The following is a 22,705-nucleotide window of genomic DNA, read 5'->3' as shown; positions in this document are numbered from 1 at the left end:
CAATAATGTTGATTGTGACACCTATGTTTGTTTTATTACACACTCCGTATGTGGGCCATTCATCTTGTGTCGAATATACACATCAAACTTATTATTGGTAATAACAAAGGTGATTCTGAAGGGACGCAGAGAGAGTGAAATGTTAAAGACATGAAAATAAACCTACACGATGATGATTTTCTCTGTACTTCTGGTATTTATGGTAAAGTATAAAATAAGCAAAATCAATCCATCCCTATTACAGGATGGGTTCCACATGCTTCATAGCCTGACACTCTGTCTTGCAGATGATTCGGAGTGGGGGCAGCAACTCCTGTGGAGGGGCGCACTGACCTAGATGCTGAGGTCAAACTCACCCCATATATGTTCATGGACACCTTACAGACCCAAGAATACACACTGAACAGTTATATAATATAAAAACATTTTTTCAATATTTGTCATTAGCATTAAATTAAAGGTATTCAAACTGCTTGGGTCACTGCCTCTCTGTTAGAATAGATCCCCAAGCTGAATATATAGCCAGAGGACATGCAAATAGGGCCTTCCCTCTGCTGATTTAACCAACACAGACAAGATCCTGCAACTGGGAGCGGAGCCCCAGGCCTGGGATACTGAGGTGTTCATTCAGTGATCAGGAGAGAATACAGACAACTCACCATGGAATTTGTGCTGGGATGGGTTTTCCTTCTTGCTCTTTTAAAAGGTAATTTATGGTGAACAAGAGACGTTGAGGATGTGAGTGGATATGAGTGAAAGAAACACTGGGTGTGTGATAGTTTCCTGACCAAGATGTCTTCTTTCTGCGGGTATCCCTTGTGAAGTGCAGCTGGTGGAGTCTGGGGGAGACCTGGTGAAGCCTGGGGCATCCCTGAGACTCTCCTGTGCAGCCTCTGGATTCACCTTCAGCAGCTACTACATGCACTGGATCCACCAGACTCCAGGGAAGGGGCTGCAGTGGGTCGCAAGTATTAGCAATGGTGGAAGTAGCACATACTATGCAGACTCTGTGAAGGGCCGATTCACCATCTCCAGAGACAATGGTAAGAACACACTGTATCTGCAGATGAACAGCCTGAGAACTGAGGACACAGCCGTGTATTACTGTGCAAAGGACACAGTGAGGGGCCCTCAATGTGAGCCAGGACATAAAGCTCCCTGTTGACAGAGGATGTGCTGAGCTGCAGGGGCACTCAGGGCAGCAGAGAGGACTCAGGATCCACAGAGCAGAGATCAGAACCAGGAGCAGGTACAGTAGGGTAGGGCTTCCTTTTTTTTTTTTTCCAATTTTTTATTTATTTTCAGCGTAACAGTATTCATAGTTTTTTCACCACACCCAGTGCTCCATGCAATCTGTGCCCTCCCTAATACCCACCACCTGGTTCCCCCACCCTCCCACCCCGCCCCTTCAAAACCCTCAGGTTGTTTTTCAGAGTCCATAGTCTCTCATGGTTCACCTCCCCTTCCAATTTCCCTCAACTCCCTTCTCCTCTCCATCTCCCCTTGTCCTCTATATTATTTGTTATGCTCCACCAATAAGTGAAACCATATGATACTTGACTTTCTCTGTTTGACTTATTTCACTCAGCATAATCTCTTCCAGTCCTGTCCATGTTGCTACAAAAGTTGGGTATTCGTCCTTTCTGATGGAGGCATAATACTCCATAGTGTATATGGACCACATCTTCCTTATCCATTCATCCGTTGAAGGGCATCTTGGTTCTTTCCACAGTTTGGCGACCGTGGCCATTGCTGCTATAAACATTGGGGTACAGATGGCCCTTCTTTTCACTACATCTGTATCTTTGGGGTAAATACCCAGCAGTGCAATTGCAGGGTCATAGGGAAGATGAGATCAGGGATTTCCTCTCTAGACTCTCAGCTGTCCACAGGGATTTTTTTTTTCCTTCCATCTCTAATACCTCATGTTCTCCGTGCAGCCAAACACAAGAGTATAACTTTGTCTCCACATAGCTGAGATCTCACCAGTCTCTGGGGAACTTCCCTTCAGCAACCTCTTCTATGTCCCATTTTCGTTCTCCACAGAAGCACATGCTGCAAATTCCCATCATCCTTGAGAAGCACCTGCACAGCCCAGACTCTCTGCGTGCTGAGTGCCTGTTCTCTGACCTCAGGGTCACACACTGTCCCCACGTGTTTATGAGCTTCCCCCAGGATGCCTGCCCAACTCAGTTCTTGTCCTCCTGGCTCCAGTGTTTCCTCTGGCTCATTATACATGAGGGTGGACACAGGTGATTAGGAACTGCCCCTCTTTAGGCACCGCTCCATTTCCTGAATGGAAAAACAGCCAATTGCTATGAGGGGCTCTCAGACTTCCCCATGAAACTGGTGGGATGACAATGCAAAGAGGGAAACCCATCGCTGTCCTGCTGGGTCCTGTTCTGGTGGGGAGAGTTCATGAGAGCGTCCTGGGTGACTGTGATTGAGACATGTTTCCTGGCTTCCACACAGGGAATCCATGTGAATCCTGAGATCCAGATGGCACATCCCAGATAACTGCCCACCCTGTGCTGTCCGTTGAATACCCATCAGAAACCACCCCCCAACCTTACTCTCTCCTTCTTCTGACTTCTCCCTCAAGCTGTCCTGGACCCTGAGCCCCATGGAGCTGGAGTCCTGTTACTCTTCCCAGATTTTCACCAAATGCCAGATGGAGAGGGGCTCAATAATGAATGTCTACCATGATGGGAGAGCCCTAAAATGTGGCTGAAATGGGGATCATGGCTCAAACCATGATCCAGAAGTAAAGTAATATGTCAGGTACTATGTAAGATAATACTGTCATTTCCTCTCATGTCCCTTCTTTTGTCCCATCGACTGGCTAGGATTTCCCCTAGAGAATTCATAAATAACTTCTGGGCGGTTTGTTTTCTTGATTTCTCATGAAACCAGCACTGAACTCCACACATCAGAGGAATCACAGGAATGGCCCTTTCACTCAGGGTCCTTCTATTCTTGTAACATCCGAGGGCGGTCTGCATGGAATCCATCTTCTGTGTCTGAGGTGAATCTGTGCCTTTCTAGGTGGAGCAGGGTCAGGCCAACTCCTCAACTCATCATGAAGCTCCTTGGGATGGTCAGTCCCAAGAAGAGGGAAACTCATTAGTGGGTCTTCTCTCTGTTGGCAGCTGTCCTTTGTGTGTATCTCAGACATTTCAGGAATGTCTAAGAACAGTTACTAATTTAATGTACCTGCCCCCTGTGAGTCTCCTTGTGTTGGGTGCACTGGTCCAGATGAACCTGGACAAGGAGTCCCAGGTGTGCAGAACCTCACAGACTCTCTCAATTACCTGTGCCACCACCGAGTTCTCTTGAACAACTGTGGACCTTCAGTATTCTCCATTGTTCCCCAAATCTCATCTCTCTCTTTTTTCTGCACATAATCAGCAGGATGTCCTCAGCTGTGTTTCTTATAAGGTATATATACATTTCTTTCTGCTCTAATATAGAAGCATTGGCAGAAAATGTGCTGTATGCATGGTCTAATTGTAATATCCATCTTCCCGTAACATCGTTGGTATGTCTAATTTACTTATAATCTCTGATGAATTATTACACTTATAAATCCATATATTTTTAGATTCTAGAAGTCTTAATGGAATTACTTGCATAACTGGTAATATATTTTACAACCAAAAATAATTCACATAATTATATTTAACAGATGAATTCACTGTGCTATGTAACTTATAAAAAACAACCAAAGTCACAATTTGCTTGGGATTTTCATTCAAGATTTTATAATACCGACTTCCCATTTTTATTATTTTTACAGTTATCTAGTATAAAATTTAAAACATAATAGTGACATAAAAGAATATTGATTTTTCTCTGAATTAAATATCACAACTTCTTGAACAGTAATTGATTAAGAAATTAATTTATTTTGAATCCATGATTAACTGTTTCAGAACTTACATTGGATAAGAATTTATCCCATAATTCATGAAAGATGTACAACATATGAATTCTGTAACAGGATTTTCACTTCAGGTTCTAGCTAGGATAGCTTTATTTGTGGAGGTAATCTTTTAAATTGTACCAGAATATCCACATGTGTGCTATTTGCCTCACAGACACATGATTACAGAAAATACTGAACGAACACCAATATCCATATCCTGCGCCTTCCAGGACGCTCAGAGGCTTGTACTTTCCCAACACCACCTGCATTCAGGTATGGCCACATCCTGTGACTACCCTGCAGGAATGTCCATGAGGGAGGGCTCCCAGTTCGCCTGGACACCAACTCAGACAACTACAGGAGGACAAGAAGAGAACTCAGGTGGAAAACGAGCCCTTCTGTCTATTTGGACCTTAGTGTTCCAGTCAGTGGCTGACCCAGTGAACCCACAACATGCACTGGAAATACAAGCTTATCTTCATGATAATGTAATAGAGGCTCTTGTGGAAAATGAAGAACCCTCATGCCAGAAACGCAGATTTCTGGTCTTCAAACCAGCACACAGGGGTGTGGGCGTCAGTTCTAGTGCTGTGGCTGCATGCAGAGTCTAGTGAGGGGAAGGGAAGGAAGAATTTCCCTCAGTCACAGGTTCTGGTGGACAAAGAAGTAAGTTGACATGAGACGGATTAACAGGAGAAAGAAAACAACATTTTATTACATGTGCACAGAAGGCAGGTAGTGAAACTGAGACCCAGAGAGATGAATAGGCAGGCAGTTATTTTTTTTTCACATTTTGGACAAAGAGATGATACATTTGTAAGGAATTTACAGGAAAATGAAAATAGGTATTGGAAGCTTTACTTAATGAGGAATTCTAGGCATAATTTGTCCTGAGATAGGAGATTAGGAAAAGATTACCAAGGTCTGCTTCTCCATCTTCTTCAGAGAGAAAGTCTCTATCTCTAGTGAGAAGGATGTGTTTTTACTTGTTAGTACAGAACGGGAATTATTCTTTATGTGGCAGAATTACTCCTGCATTAAGGGGCACAGGGAAGGGTCTGAGGGGCCTTGCAGCAGGTGTTTCCTAATTGCATTCCATGAAAAATAATGAATCTGCTCCTGACGTACATTTGGGGAAGCCTGCCATGGGCCCTACTGAGGATATTTGGAGCGTGTGTCCCAGCATGCACCGGTTCAGTGATCGAGGTCCGTCCTTCAGGTCGGACTGTTTTTCCCTGTGCCAGCCAAAGAGAAGATTCAGAAGTGCGGGGAAAGGCATTTCACAATTTCCCCAGGATAAAAAGGGCACTGGAACAGAGCAAGGTGCTGCTGGTGGGAATGCAAAATGGCACCCTTTACAATATGTGGGCCACTCTTTTGTGAGGTATGTCACACACTTGACCTCAGGACGGGTGACACCAACTGTAACCACAGAACTAAGTGAAGTTAGAGCACATGTACACTCAAAACATGCACACAGATGCTTATAGGGGTTGTCTTTGTAAGTCCTACATCATGCACAACACTAAGCTTTCTCCTTATAGGGAATGGTTTGACATTGAAATACTAGTTGAAGACAATAGAAGCATGAGCCTGAACAAGGATGAATTTCACATTCATGGCCCTACATGGGAGGAGCCACTGCCTGAGGCCACATGCTGCATGGTCCCATCTGCACAGTATGCAATCTGCAAGGCCAAGTGCATAGAAAACTAATTGGTGTGGAAGGACAGGTTTGGGAAGACATAAGAGTAACCATGTCTGAGAGGGGAGACAAGATGGCAGGGAAGTAGGAGGAGGTGCAGTTTCAGCCTGTACCCTAAAGTGAGCTGATTACCTACCAAAGAACTCCGATCACCCATGAAATCAGTCTGAGATCAGAATTATACACGTCTGGATCTCTACAGGGGCCAAAGAGGCCAGTGGGCAGGTAAAGCGGATTGGGAACATCGGATGGATATCTGAAGATAAACAAAAGGGGGAGGGAGCAGCCAGAGGTGACCAATTGGAAAGTAATACTCCAATACGAGAGTGCCCTGTGTCTGGGGACCAGCATTAACTTGGAGTCTGGTTGAAAGCACTCAAAAAGTGCAAAGGATCACAGGGGGGGGGAATTGTAGGAATCGGGGAGGTTAGGGACAGGGGCTTAAGTCCCCGGACACAGGACACCCTCCCCTGTCACTGAGCCAGAGATAGTGTGGCAGGGAAAACAGGTCTTGCTCCCTGAGTGGCCAGCGCCAGGGAGAAAGTGTGGGGTCCAGCTCCTGTGAGGGGCTGGGAGCCTCGCCAGATGGCAGAACACCACACCTTGCTATCAGAGCCAGAGATGCACACGCCCCACACCCTATCCTGAGAGACGTGCATGAAGGCCCAGCCTGGTGCTCTCAGACCCGCCCCGTGCTTTCAGAGCCTGAGACGTGTGCACCCCACACCCTCCCCTGGGAGAGGTGCGTGCAAGCCCAGCTCTCTTAGACCCTGAAAGACCAGGCACTCCCAGCCCAGGCCAGCGGGAAAATCAGTGTGTGATCGCTGCTTGGAACCTCTCTGGCGGTCTGGAGCTGCCCAGACAGCCACCGCTGCCGTGGTTTTGGATTCAAGCGGGAGATCCTGCATCCCCAGGGACCTACACTCTGTACCTGCTCTGCCAGTGGCCAAGGGGGAATTTACATGGGCTCTGCAGCACCCACAGGGAAGCAGACTGAGGCTTCTCTCTGAGAGGGAGGTCGGGGTACAATTTGCTTTCCTCAAACCTCCAAAAGCCATCAAAAGCTGTCAAAGCGAGAGAAAATAAGTGAACAAACATAAAAACTTCCAAAGAACAAAAGCCTGAAAAAACCGGTTTCCTCAGAGCCCACCCCCTTGAGGGGGGCAGGAGGACTTAACTCAAGGAACATCATTGACTGAAAACCCAAGTGGCAGGCCACTCCCCCAGAAAACCAACCAGGAAAGAAAAAAAAAAAAAGACTACAAGAGAACAACCACCACTACTTCATAGATACAACTTTTATTTTTAATTCGTTCCCACTATTCTGGTTCTTTTTTTATATATATAGATAATTTTTAACCTATTTACCATTCACAGTGAGATGTCCAATACATCAAATTCCATAATAACCTTCAAACCTGAACTTTTTGATACATACACCTGTGTTTTTCTTTTGCTTTTCTATTTTTTAAATTTTTTTTAAATTTTAGTTTAGTTTAGTCTAGTTTATTCTTTTTTATTTTTATTTTCTAATATTCATGTAGAGTTAAACTTCAAGGTAACCCCCTTTCCGCAATCAATGCTACCCTATAGGTAAACCAATTTTTTTAAGATTTTATATATTTATTTGACAGAGAGAGCGATCACAAGTAGGCAGAGAGGCAGGCAGAGAGAGGAGGGTAGCAGGCTCCTTGCTGAGCAGAGAGTCCCATGTGGGGCTCGATCCCAGTACCCTGAGATCATGACCTGAGCTGAAAACAGAGGCTTAACCCGCTGAGCCACCCAGGTGCCCCAGGTAAACCAATTTGTAATATGCCTTAATCTTAGGAAAGTTGAGTCCTTTAACAAAGATATCAAGATAAATCCAGGAAGAATCAAAATAACCTTCCTCGCCCACACTGAGAATCTATAACCCTGCTCCCATCTTTTTCTTCTGCCAGTGTTTCTGTGTATTTGTGTTTCTCCTGAGAGTATATAAAGCTTATACTTGCGGTTCTTTTTGACGAGGTTCTTCCTTTTTATGCTTTTATATATATAGATATATAGATATATTTTTCTCTTGTCATATACTTTTAACAGTCTTTTTGTCTGTTTTTGTTTGTATACTTCATAAATCGTGCCTTGGGGCACATTTGGGCTGAACCTTCTCTTTTAACTTCCTTTTTTTTTTTCCTGTCTCTCTCTCTTTCTCTATTTTTTATTTTTCTTTTCTTTTTGCTCTCGTTTGGGTGGGGAATCCTGAGTGCTCAGAAGCGTTCCAGGGTGCACTTTGACTGCACCACAGTCGATACATCCAGCTACATCTGTCCAGTCATCTCTCACCAAAACGAATAGGAGGAGAAATCCCCAACAGAAGAAGAATACACTGGATGGACCTTCTGCAACAGAGCTAACGGCTATCAACATAGACAATATGTCGGAATGAGAATTCAGGCTAACTATTATCCAGGCAATAGCTAGGTTGGAGAAAGCCATGGATGACCAAATGGAATTGATTAAGGCAGAATTGAAAACCAGCAGGGATGATGTTCACAATGTTAGGGCAGAGCTGAAAGCCACGAGGGATGAGTTTCACAATGCTCTCAATGAGTTCCAATCTAATCTAAATTCTCTAAAAGCTAGGGTAACTGAGACAGAAGATAGAATTAGTGATCTGGAGGACAAACAGATACAGAGAAAGGGTCAGGAGGAAGCCTGGAACAAACAGCTTAGAAGCCACGAAAACAGAATCAGGGAAATAAATGATGCCATGAAACGTTCCAACATCAGAATTATTGGGATACCTAAAGGGGAGGAGAAAGAAAGAAGTCTAGAAGATATAGTGGAACAAGTTCTTCATGAAAATTTTCCCAATATCGCAAGTGGAACCAGTGTTCATGTACTAGAGGCAGAACAGTCTCCTCCCAACATTATAGATTCCAAAAATACATCCAGGCACCTAATAGTAAAATTGAGGAATCATAATTGTAGATACAATCTCTTGAAAGCCACTAGGACAAAGAAGCTCCTTACGTACAGAGGAAAGCCCATCAGAATAACGTCAGACCTGTCCACAGAGACCTGGCAAGCCAGAAAGGGCTGGCAAGATATATTCAGGGCACTAAATGAGAAGAACATGCAGCCAAGAATACTTTATCCAGCAAGACTGACATTCAAAATGGATGGAGAGATAAAGAGTTTCCAAGACTGGCAAGGCTTAAAAGACTATGCAACCACCAAGCCGACACTGCAGGAAATATTAAGGGGGGTTCTATAAAAGAGGAAAAACCCTAAGAATAGCATTGAACAGAAATAGAGAGACAATCGACAGAAAGAAAGACTTCAAAGGTAACATGATGTCAATAAAAACGTATCTCTCAATAATATTTCTCAACGTGAATGGCTTAAATGTGCACATCAAACCACAAAGGGTTGAAGATTGGATAAAATGATAGGACCCATCCATATGTTGTCTACAAGAGACTCATTTTGAACCTAAGGATACTCCCAGACAGAAAATGAAGGGATGGAGAAGCATCTTTAATGTCAATGGGCCTCAAAAGAAGGCTGGGGTAGTGATTCTCATATCAGATAAATTAGACTTTAAACTAAAGACTGTAGTCAGAGATACAGAAGGACACTACATCATTCTCAAAGGGACTATCCACTAAGATCATCTAACAATTGTAAATATCTACGCCCCGAATATGGGAGCAGCCAATTACATAAGAAAACTATTAATCAAGAAAAAGAGTCATATTGCTATGAATATATTAATAGTAGGAGATCTTAACACGCCTCTCTCAGACATAGACAGTTCATCGAAGCAGAAAATCCATAAAGAAATAAGAGCATTGAATGACACATTGGACCAGATGGACCTCATAGATATATACAGAACATTCCACCCTAAAACAACAGAATATTCATTCTTCTCAAGTGCACATGGAACCTTCTGCAGAATAGACCACATACTGGGTCACAAATCAGGGCTCAACCGATACCAAAGACTGAGATTAGCCCCTGCATATTCTCAGATCACAATGCTTTGAAACTGGAGCTCAATCATAAGGAAAAGGTCAAAAGGAACTCAAACACCTGGAAGCTAAAGACCACCTTGCTTAAGAATGCTTGGATCAACCAGGAGATCAAAGAAGGAGTTCAACAGTTCATGGAAACCAATGAGAATGAAGACACTTCACTCCAAAACCTATGGGATACAGCAAAGGCGGTCCTAAGGGGGAAATACATACCCATCCAAGCCTCCCTCAAAAAAATCGAAAAATCCAGAATACACCAGCTGTCTCTACACCTTAAAGAACTGGAGAATCAACAACAAATCAAACCAACCCCACACGTAAGAAGGGAAATAATCAAGATTAGAGCAGAGATCAATGAGGTAGAAACCAGAGATACAGTGGAGCGTATCAATGAAACTAGAAGCTGGTTTTTTGAAAGAATCAATAAGATTGATAAACCATTGGCCACACTCATCCAAAAGAAAAGAGAGAAAGCCCAAATTAATAAAATTAAGAATGAAAAGGGAGAGATCACAACTAACACCAAGGAAGTAGAAACAATCATCAGAAGTTATTATCAACAGTTATATGCCAATAAGCTAAGCAACCTAGAAGAAATGGATACATTCCAGGAAAACTATGAACTCACAAAATTGAACCAGGAAGAAAGTGACACCCTGAATAGACCGATATCTAGTAACTAGAATGAAGTAGTGATCAAAAGCCTCCAAAAAAACTGGAGCCCAGGACCTGACGGATTCCCTGGGGAATTCCATCAAACTTTCAAAGAAGAAATAACACCTATTCTCCTGAAGCTGTTTCAAAAAATTGAAGCAGAAGGAAAACTTCCAGACTCTTTTTATGAAGCCAGCATTACCCTGATCCCCAAACCAGGCAAAGACCCTACCAAAAAGGAGAATTTCAGACCGATATCACTGATGAATATGGATGCTAAGATTCTCAACAAGATCCTAGCAAACAGGATCCAACAGCACATTAAAAAGATTATCCACCATGACCAGGTAGGATTTATCCCTGGGTTACAAGGATGGTTCAACATTCGCAAATCAATCAATGTGATAGAACAAATCAATAAGAGAAGAGAGAAGAACCACATGATCCTCTCCATTGATGCAGAAAAAGCTTTTGACAAAATCCAGCATCCGTTCCTGATTAAAACGCTTCAAAGTATAGGGATAGAGGGAACATTCCTGAACTTCATCAAATCTATCTATGAAAGACCCACAGCAAATATCATCCTCAATGGGAAAAAGCTTGCAGCCTTCCCGTTGAGATCAGGAACACGACAAGGATGCCCACTCTCACCACTCTTGTTCAACATAGTATTAGATGTCCTAGCAACAGCAATCAGACAACAAAGAGAAATAAAAAGTATCCAAATTATGAAGGAAGAAGTCAAACTCTCTCTCTTCGCAGATGACATGATTCTTTATATGGAAAACCCAAAAGACCCCACCACCGAACTACTAGAACTCATACAGCAATTCAGTAACATGGTAGGATACAAAGTCAATGTACAGAAATCAGTGCTTTTCTTACACATTAACCATGAAAATACAGAAAGGGATATAAGAGAATCGATTCCATTTACTAGTGCACCAAGAACCATAAGATACCTGGGAATAAACCTAACCAAAGAGGTAAAGGATCTGTAATCGAGGAATGACAGAACACTCATGAAAAAAATTGAAGAAGACACAAAAAGATGGAAGACCATTCCATGCTCTTGGATCAAAAGAACAAACATTGTTAAAATGTCTATACTGCCTAGAGCAATCTATACTTTTAATGCCATTTTGATCAAAATTCTACCGGTATTTCTCAAAGAGCTGGAGCAAAAAATCCTAAAATTTGTATGGAATTAGAGGAGACCCCGAACTGCTAAGGAAATGTTGAAAAACAAAAATAAAACTGGCGGCATCACGTTACCTGATTTCAAGTTTTACTACAAAGCTGTGATCACCAAGACAGCATGGTACTGGCATAAAAACAGACACATAGACCAGTGGAACAGAGTAGAGAGCCCAGGTATGGACCCTCAACTCTATGGTCAAATAATATTCGACAAAACAGGAAAAAATATCCAATGGAAAAAAGACAGTCTCTTCAATAAATGGTGCTGGGAAAACTGGACAGCTATATGTAGAAGAATGAACCACAACCATTCTCTTACACCGTTCACAAAGATAAAATCGAAATGGATAAAAAACCTCAACGTGAGACAGGAATCCATCAGAATCCTCGAGGAGAACATAGGCAGTAACCAATTTGATATCAGCCACAGCAACTTCTTTCAAGATATGTCTCCAAAGGCGAAGGAAATAAAAGCGAAAATGAACTTCTGAGACTTCATCAAGATCAAAAGCTTCTGCACAGCAAAAGAAAATGTCAACAAAACAAAGAGGCAACCCACGGAATGGGAGAAGATATTTGCAAATGACAGTACAGGCAAAAGGTTGATATCCAGTATCTATAAAGAACTCCTCAAACTCAACACACACAAAACAGACAATCATATTAAAATATGGGCAGAATTCATGAACAGACACTTCTCCAATGAAAACATACAAATGGCTACCAGACACACGAAAAAATGTTCATCATCACTAGCCATCAGGGAGATTCAAATCAAAACCACCTTCCACCAGTTAGAAAGGCCAAAATTAGCAAGACAGGAAACAATGTGTGTTGGAGAGGATGTGGAGAAAGGGGAACCCTCTTACACTGCTGGTGGGAATGCGAACTGGTGCAGCCACTTTGGAGAACAGTGTGGAGATTTCTCAAGAAATTAAAAATAGAGCTTCCCTATGACCCTGCAATTACACTACTGGGTATTTACCCCAAAGATACCGATGTAGTGAAAAGAAGGGCCATCTGTACCCCATTGTTTATAGCAGCAATGGCCACGGTCGCCAAACTGTGGAAAGAACCAAGATTCCCTTCAATGGACGAATGGATAAGGAAGATGTGGTCCATATACACTATGGAGTATGATGCCTCCATCAGAAAGGACGAATACCCAACTTTTGTAGCAACATGGACGGGACTGGAAGAGATTATGCTGAGTGAAATAAGTCAAGCAGAGAGAGTCAATTATCATATGGTTTCACTTATTTGTGGAGCATCAGAAATAACATGGAGGACATGGGGAGATGGAGAGGAGAAGAGAGTTGAGGGAAATTGGATGGAGAGGTGAACCATGGGAGACTATGGACTCCGAAAAACAACCTGAGGGTTTTGTAGGGGCGGGGGGAGGGAGGTCGGAGGAACCAGGTGGTGGGTATTAGGGGCACGGATTGCATGGAGCACTGGGTGTGGTGAAAAAACAATGAATACTGTTACACTGAAAAGAAATTTAAAAATTTTTAAAAAGTGAATAAAAAATAGAAATTTAGGCTGATTAAAAAAAAACTAATGATGTACCATAAGTTGAATAATTGAACATAATTATAGAAAAGTCCTTGTTTGCTTGTTGATCCTTTGTTTAGATGATCTGTCCATTGCTGTGAGTAGGGTGTTAAATATCCCTATTATTATTGTACTATTATCAATGTGTTTCTGAATTTTGATATTAACTAGTTTATATATTTTACTGCTCCCAAGTTAGGGGCATAAATATCTAAAAGTTATAGAACTTCTTGTTGGTTAAACACTTTTATTATGGTATAGTGCCTTTCTTCATCTCTTATTACTATCATTGGATTAAACACTATTCGTCTGATATAAGGAGGGCTACCCTAGGTTATTTTGATGTCTACTGGCATAATCAATAGTTCTCCATCCCTTTACGTTCAGACTGAAGACGTCTTTGGTTCTAAAATTAGTCTCTTGCAAGCAAGAAATGATGGGCCTTGTCCCTTAAGATCTGGAACCTGACAAGGATGTCCACTCTCACCACTGTTCTTCAAGGCAGTACTGGAAGACTAGCCTCAGCAATAAGAAAACAAAAAGAAATAAAAGACATCCAAACTGGGAAAGTAGAAGCCAAACTTTCACGCTTCATAGAGGACATGAAACTCAATATAGAAATCCATAAATTTCTGGCAAAAAAATTGCTAGAACTGATGCAGCAATTCAGCAAAGTGACAGAATATACAATCAATGACCAGAAGTCAACTTCATTTCTATACACTAACAAGGAGGCAGAAGAAAGGAAATCAAACAATTGATCCCCTTGACAATTGCATGAAAAAAAAAATACATACCTAGGAATAAACTTAAATAGAGAGGTAAACGATCTGTAGTCTAGAAACTACAGAACACATATGAAACAAATTGAGAAATACACAAAGAACTGGCAAAAAAAAATTCCATGTTTTTCCATTCTCAATAAAGCAGGAAAAAATATCCAGTGGAAAAACGTCCTTGCAGTAGATGGTTAGGGAAAGTTTGACAGCAATATGCAGAAGAAGGAAACTGGACCATGTCTTACACCATACACAAAGATGAACTCAAAATGGATGAAAAGCCAAAATATGAGTCAAGAATTCATCAAAATCCTAGAGAAGAATGCAGGCAGCAACCACTTTGATCTCAGCCACAGGGACTTCTTGACAGTCACATTTCTAAAGGCAAGACAAACAAAGGAACAAAGAACGATTGGGACTTCAACAAGATAAAGAGCTTCCCAGCAAAGGAAATAGTCTATGAAGCTAAAAGGCAACCTCAGAGGGAGAGAAGATATTTGTAAATGCCTTATAGATAAAGGGTTAGTATCCAAGATCTATAAAGAATTTAACAAACTCAACACCTTAAAACATCCAAATAATCCAGACAGGGAATGGGTAGAATACACAAATAGATATTTCTCCCCAGAAGACAGACAAATGGCAAACAGAAGCAAGAAAAACTGTTCAATATCACTTGGCATCAGGAAAAAAGAAATCAAAACTGCAATGAGATACTGCCTCACCCTAGTCAGAAGAGCTAAAATTATTGAGTCAGGAAACACTGGTTGGCAGTGATGCAAAGAAAGGTAAACCTCTTTCACTGTTGTTGGGAATGCCAGCTGGTACAGCTACTCTGGAAAACAGTATGGAGTTTCCTCAAGACGTTAAAAATAGACCTACCCTACAACCCAGCAATTCCACTACTGGATATTTACCCCATAGTACAGATGTAGTGAAAAGAAGGGACACATGCATCCCAATGTTCACAGCAGCAATGTCTACAATAGCCAAACTGTGTCAGGAGCTCAGATGTCCTTCAACAGAGGAATGGATAAAGAAGGTGTGGTTCATATATACAACGGAATATTGCTCAGCCTCCAGAAAAATGAATACCTAATATTTACATCAACATGGATGGAACTGGAGGGTAATATTCTAAGTGAAATGAGCCAGGCAGAGAAAGAAAGCTGTAACATCATTTCACTCATATGTGGAATATAAGGAATAGTGCAGAGGACAATAAGGGAAGGAAGGGAAAACTGAATGGGAAGAAATCAGAGACGGAGACAATCCATAAGAGATTCTGGACATGGAGTAACATGTTGAGGGTTCAGAAGGGAGGGAGAAGGGGTGTTGGGTAAGAGGGTGATGGATATTAAGGGGGGCACATGATCTAATGGGCACTAGGGGTTAATGCAACTAGTTAATCATTGAACACTACATCAAAAACCAACGATGTAAAAAAAAAAAAAACAACTAATGATGTACTCTATGTTAGATAATTGAACGTAATAAAAAAATTATTAATACCTAAATCTACAAAGAACTTACCAAACTCAACACCCAAAAATCAATTAATCCAGTCAAGAAATGGAGAGAATGCAAGAACAAATATTTCTCCAAAGAAGAATTCAAATGGCCAACAGACACTTGAAGAAATCCTCCACAACATTCAGCATCAGGGAAATACAAATCAAAACCACAATATGGCATGACTTCACACAGGTGAGAATGGCTACAATGACAAGACAGGAAACAACAAATGTTGGCAAGAATGTGGCGAAAGGGGAACCCTCTTGCACTGTTGGTGGGAATTCAACCTGGTGCAGCCACTCTGATAAAACTATGTCTGTGCACATCCCAGAGCTCAGGACACCCTGGGAAGTAAGACCATGGGATGGCAGTTAGTGGAAACAACAAGCTCTGGAGGGGAGGATAAATCTGTTGATTTGGGGCCCTCAGGACTCTGACCACAGGTTCCATCCCCAGATGCATGTGCAGAGAGAACCTGGGAAGTGACGGGTTCCTGTAGGGCTCTGCAGTGTCCATCACTGTGAACAAATCCATGCTTAGGGCTCCTCTGTTTTCCTGCCTCTGAGTCTCAATTTCCCTTATAACCTCTCACTCTGGGGAAGTGGTTCAGGTACCCCTGAGCCCTGAGCCGTCATCGATTCAGTCCTTGCAAGATGCTAAATAACACAAATGATCTTATTTACGTCCTCAACATTTAAAGATGTGATCCTGCTTATGATATGATTTAAGTTACAAAGGCAAGCTGCATGGGCTCTTATAGGGGGATATCTGCTCCAGAGCTTACACAAAATTACACAATAACCAATATCTACAAGGAGGCATCACCACCCTAAGTGGAAACTGTGCTTATTCATTAAAAAAACTAACACATACCATTACTTGAGTGTCAACCCAAAGTTGACACCAAAATATTCTTTCATCATGAAAATAAGGTTTTGAAAACACTGACAATTATGGACATCCCATTTTATGTGTTCATAATGATACGATGCCTCTCCAGTGTCTTTTAAAATAATATAAATTTATCTAAGTATCCATCTGTCATGTATCTGTTCTATAGTCATCTGATCTCTAGTTGAAGTCTATTCATCTATCTCAGAATTTATCCTCTTGCTGCAGGTCTTTCAGGAATATGAACATAACACCTACAATCTCTTATTAGACCTCTCATGATTAGATCCTAATGATCTCTGGGTCATTAACACCATTTCCTTCAGGGTAGTATTTGAGTGTCATTAACTCCATGCCTGAATTAGTGACCATCTCTGTGCTGTTTAAGAGAAAAGTTACCCACTTTTCTTTAAAGCAAGATCGTCTTCCCAGAGAAAACAGGCCCCTGTGTGAGGTGGATTTCTCAGGACAAGGTAGGGACCCTCCAAGCATAGGAACTGTATCTGCAGATCACAGAGTAGGTGCCTTGTGTTGGGGCCCATGTCCTTGAGGGCAAAGATATCACTTACATGTTTTGCAGAGATCTTCACAGACAAAACCCATCAGAAGAGACCATTAAGATCAAAGGTCTCCAGATGCACCCATGCTGTGCAGGTAGTTGTTCATTCAGAAAGCTGTAGCTACAAAATGTGGATCTCATTAAGTATCTTTTTGAAAAATAGTTTAGATTAAAATGAATTTTGAATCACTCGTTTATTCAACATTTATTCTTATGCTCAGAAAGTGAGGCCATCTATTGACCTGCTTCCAACACAGCTCATAGACCAAGGGCTCACCCATCCCAGACCAACATACCTTGTGAGTTCAACAAGGAGATACCCAAAGGTGGTCCTGGAAGGTCCAGAGGAGCCTGACTCTGTCCCTGTCGACTTAAAAGGACAGGCTCCCTCCCATACGTGCAAACTTCTCCTCACCATCTAGGGTAAAATCCATCTTCAGGTGTGGGAGATCACAGCTCTCTCTTCAGACAGGGTGAGGTCTCTGGGGAAGGCAGAGCTGTGGTCTACAGGAATATGAGTTTCTAGGCCCTTATTAGTGTCTGGTGACAGTTCCCCCAAAGAGATGGTCCAGATGTCAGACAGGGGACCATTGGGATGGTTGTGATTGTCGTGAGTGACTTCGCCTTGTGCCCAGGTGTCCTGTCCCAGGTGCTGCTTCAGGAGTCAGGCTCATGACTGGTGAGGGGCTCACAGACCCTGCACCTCACCATCACCATCTCTGGATTCTCCATCTCATGCAGTAATTTCTGGTGGAACTGAATCCACCAACCCCATGTGACTGGGGGCAGTGAACTGGTTTATAAATCATAGGTAAAGCCCACACAACACTCCATCCAACAAGAGCTACATGTCCATCTCCAGAGTCACATCCTAGAACGAGTTCTTGCAGCGACTGATCTCAGTGCCAACAAGGTCCTGGCTTTGTAGTACTGTGTAGAGACATAGTTAAGGCATGTCAGGGAGCCCAGACCTAAACCTCCCTGCAGGAATACAGGAAAGCCTGGGCTGCAGGAACAGTAAGGACACCAGGAAGTGCTCTGGTCACTAGGGGCCCTCAGGACACCAGGGGGCGCTCAGGCCCACCCAATACAAGGTAGGTCTAGCTACAGGCGAAGAAGGTGTTGTTTTCCTTCTCAGCTAGAAAAATATGTACTGGGCTTGGGGAGTCTGGATTTGTACAGGTTCTGATATTTTATTAGTATTGTATGTTATAATCATTGAGTTTCAAGGTGAAATAATTTTTACACTGAAATATATTTTACATGTTCTCTGAAAATAAAAGATGAAAAATATATATTCCAAAGAAATAATAATGTGCAGCTATTTCCTCTTCTCCTTCCAGATTTTATGAATATTTATTGATATTTCCAACTACAAAGCAATTGGATTTTAATATATAACTATACATAAATACATACTTTAAAAATTCCTAGGGTAGAGAGACAAGATGGTGGGGAAGTAGGAGGAGGTGCCGTTTCAACCTGTACCCTAAAGTGAGCTGATTACCTACCAAAGAACTCTGATCACCCATGAAATCACCCTGACATCAGAATTACACACGTCTAGATCTCTACAGGGGCAGAAGACGCCAGTGGGCAGGTAAAGCAGAGTGGGAACTTCAGACTGATATCGGAAGATAAACAAAAGGGGGAGGGAGCCACCAGAGGCGACTGATTGGAAAGGAATATCCCAGTAAAAGAGTGCCCTGCATCTGGGGACCAGCATTAACTTGGAGTCTGGTTGAAAGCACTCAAAAGAGCAAAGACTCGAGCGGGGAAATTGTGGGAATCGGGGCGGATAGGGACAGGAGCTTAAGTCCCCGGACCCAGGACAGCCTCCCTTGGTGCTGAGCCAGAGAGAGTGCACAGGAGAAACCAGGTCTTGGTCCCTGAGCCACCAGCATGACCGAGAATGCATGGAGTCTGGCTCCCGTGAAGGGCTGGGAGCCGCGCCAGACCGCAGAATGCACACCTTGCTATCAGCCTGAGACGCGCACACCCCACACACTCCCCTGGGAGAGGTGCACGCAAGCCCATTGCTCTTATACCCGGAAAGACCAGGCACTCCCAGCCCAGGCCAGCGGGAAAATCTCAGTGTGCGATCACTGCTTGGAACCTCTCTGGCGGTCTGGAGCTGCCCAGACAGCCGCCTCTGCTGTAGTTTTGCATACAAGCAGGAGATTCTACATCCCCAGGGACCGCAACTAGGAACCTGCTCTGCCAGAAGCCAAGGGGGAATTTATATGGGCTCAGCAGCACCCACAGGGGAGCAGACTGAGGCTTCTCTCTGAGAGGGAGGTCGGGGTGCAGTTTGCTGTCCTCTAAACCTCCAAAAACCAACAAAAGCTGTCAAGGCGAGAGAAAAGAAGTGAACAAACATAAAAACCTCCAGAGAACAAAAGCCTGAAAAAAACGGTTTCCTCAGAGCCCACCCCCTTGAGGGGGGTTGGAGAACTTAACTCAGGGAACATCATTGACTGAAAACCCACGTGGCAGTCCTCTACCCCAGAAATAAACCAGGCAAGAAAAAAAAAAAAAAAGACTACAAGAGAACAATCACCACTACTTCATAGATACAACATTTATTTTTAACTCATTCCCACTATTCTAGTTCCTTCTTTTTCTTTTTTTATACAGATAATTTTTTAACCTATTTACTGTCACAGTGAGATGTCTAGTACATCAAATTCCATAATAAATATCTATCCTGAACTTTTTGATACATACACCTGTGTTTTTCTTTTGCTTTCTATTTTTCTTTAATTTTTTTTAATTTTAGTTTATTTTAGTTGAGTTTATTCTTTTTTATTGTTATATTCTAATATTCATATAGAGTTAAACTTCAAGGTAACCCCCTTTCTCCAATCAATGCTACCCCTATAGGTAAACCAATTTTTAATCCCCCTTTATCTTAGGAAAGTTGAGTCCTTTAACAAAGATATCAAAATAAATCCAGGAAGAATCAAATAACCTTCCTCGCCCACACTGAGAATTTATAACCACTCTCCCATCTTTTTCTTCTGCCAGTGTTTCTGTGTATTTGTGTCTGTCCCGATAGTATATAAATCTTATACTTGGGGTTCTTTTTGACGAGGTTCTTAATTTTTTTGCTTTATATATCTATATATATATTTTTTTCTTTTCATATATTTTTATCAGTCTTTTTGTTTGTCTGTTTTTGTTTGTATATTTCATAAATCTTACCTTGGGGCCAATTTGGGCTGAACCTTCTCTTTTATCTTCCCTTTTTTTCCTGTCTCTCTTTCTTCCCCGATTTTTTATTTTTCTTTTCTTTTTTCTCTCATTTGGGTGGGGAATCCTGAGTGCTCAGAAGCGTTCCAGGGTGCACCTTGACTACACCAAAGTCGATACAACCAGCTACATCTGTTCAGTCATCTCTCACCAAAATGACTAGGAGGAGGAATCCCCAACAGAAGAAAAATACAGAGGATGGGCCTTCTGCAACAGAGCTAACGGCTATCAACATAGACAATATGATGGAAAGGGAATTCAGACTAAAAATTATCCAGGCAATACCTAAGTTGGAGGAAGCCATGGATGACCAAACGGAATTGATTAAGGCAGAATGGAAAGCCACCAGGGATGATGTTCACAATGTTAGGGCAGAGCAGAAAGCCACAAGGGATGAGGTTCACAATGCTCTCAATGAGTTCCAATCTAATCTAAATTCTCTAAAAGCTAGGGTAACTGAGGCAGAAGATAGAATTAGTGAACTGGAGAACAAACTGATAGAGAAAAAGGATCAGGAGGAAGCCTGGAACAAACAGCTTAGAAGTCACGTAAACAGAATTTGGGAAATAAGTGATGCTATGAAATGTTCCAACGTCAGAATTGTTGGAATCCATGAGGGGAGGAGAAAGAAAGAAGAATAGAGGATATAGTTGAACAAATTCTCCATGAAAAATTTCCCAATCTCACCAATGGAACTAGCATTCATGTACTAGAGGCAGAACGGTTTCCCCCCAAGATTATAGAATCTCAAAAAAAAAAAAAAATCAAAGCACCTGATAGTAAAATTGAGAAATTATAATTATAGACATGATCTCTTGAAAGCAGCTAGGACAAAGAAGCTCCTTACATACAGAGGAAAGCCCATCAGAATAACATCAGACCTATCCACAGAGACCTGGCAAGCCAGAAAGGGCTGGCAAGATATACTCAGTCACGAAATGAGAAGAACATGCAGCCAAGAACACTTTATCCAGCAAGACTGACATTCAAAATGGATGGAGACATAAAGAGTTTCTAAGACCAGCAAGGCTTAAAATACTATGCAACCATAAAGCCAACACTGCAGGAAATATTAAGGGGGGTTCTATAAAAGAGGAAAAATCCTGAAAATATCATTGAACAGAAATATATGGAGACAATCTACAGAAAGAAAGACTTCAAAGGTAACACGATGTCAATAAAAACATATCTATCAATAATCACTCTCAATGTGAATGGCTTAAATGCGTTCATAAAATGACACAGGGTTGCAGATTGGATAAAATCACAGGACCCATCCATATGTTGTCTACAAGAGACCCATTTCAAACCTAAAGATTCACCCAGACTGAAAGTGAAGGGATGGAGAAGCATCTCTCATGCCAATGGGCCTCAAAAGAAGGCCAGGGTAGCAATTCTCATATCAGGTAAATTAGATTTTCAACTAAAGACGGTAGTCAGAGATGCAGAAGGACACTACATAATTCTTAAAGGGTCTATCCACCAAGAAGATCTAACAATTGTAAATATTTATGCCCCCAATATGGGTTCAGCCAATTACATAAGAAAACTATTAATCAAGATAAAGAGTCATATTGATATGAATACATTAATAGTAGGAGATCTTAACATGTGACTCTCCGTATTAGACGGATAATCCAATTCAAAAATCAATAAAGAAACAAGAGCACTGAATGACACATTGGACAATGACACATTGGACCTCATCAGTATATACAGAACACTCCACCCGAAAACAACAGAATACTCATTCTTCTCAATGCACATGGAACCATCTCCAGAATAGACCACATACTGGGTCACAAATCAGGGCTCAACCGATACCCAAAGACTGAGATTATTCCCTGCATATTCTCAGATCACAGTGCTTTGAAACTGGAGCTCAATCAGAAGGAAAAGTTCAGAAGGAACTCAAACACCTGGAAGCTAAAGACCACCTGGCTTAAGAATGATTGGACCCACCAGGAGATCAAAGAAGAACTTCAACAATTCATGGAAACCAATGAGAATGAGGATATGTTGGCCCCAAAGCTACGGGACACAGCGAAGGCAGTCCTAAAGAGGAAAGACATTGCCATGCAAGCCTCCTTTAAAATTGAAAAATCCAGAATACACCAGCTCTCTTTGTTCCTTAAATAACTGGAGAATCAAAAACAAATTGGGCCAACTCTACAAAAAAGAAGGCAAAAAAGGAAGATTAGAGCAGAGATCAATGAGATAGAAAATAGAGATACAGTAGAAGGTATCAATGAAACTAGAAGATGGTTTTTTGGAAGAATCAATAAGATCGATAAACCATTGGCCAAACTAATCCAGAGGAAAAGAGAGAAGGCCCAAATTAATAAAATTATGAATGAAAAGGGAGAGATCACAACTAACACCAAGGAAGTAGAAACAATCATCAGAAGTTATTATCAACAGTTATATGCCAATAAGCTAAGCAACCTAGATGAAATGGATGCATTCCTGGACAACTATAAACTTCCAAAACTGAAGCAGGAAGAAATTGACAACCTGATTAGACCAATATCTAGTAATGAGTCTGAGGCAGTGATCAAAAATCTCCCAAAAACCAAGAGCCCAGGACCTGACGGATTCCCTTGGGGACTCTACCAAACTTTCAAAGAAGAAATAATGCCTATTCTCCTGAAA

This window comes from Martes martes (assembly GCF_963455335.1).
Source record: "Martes martes genome assembly, chromosome: 7".
In the NCBI taxonomy this organism is placed as follows: domain Eukaryota; kingdom Metazoa; phylum Chordata; class Mammalia; order Carnivora; family Mustelidae; genus Martes; species Martes martes.
Note: the sequence above shows the minus strand (reverse complement) of the source record.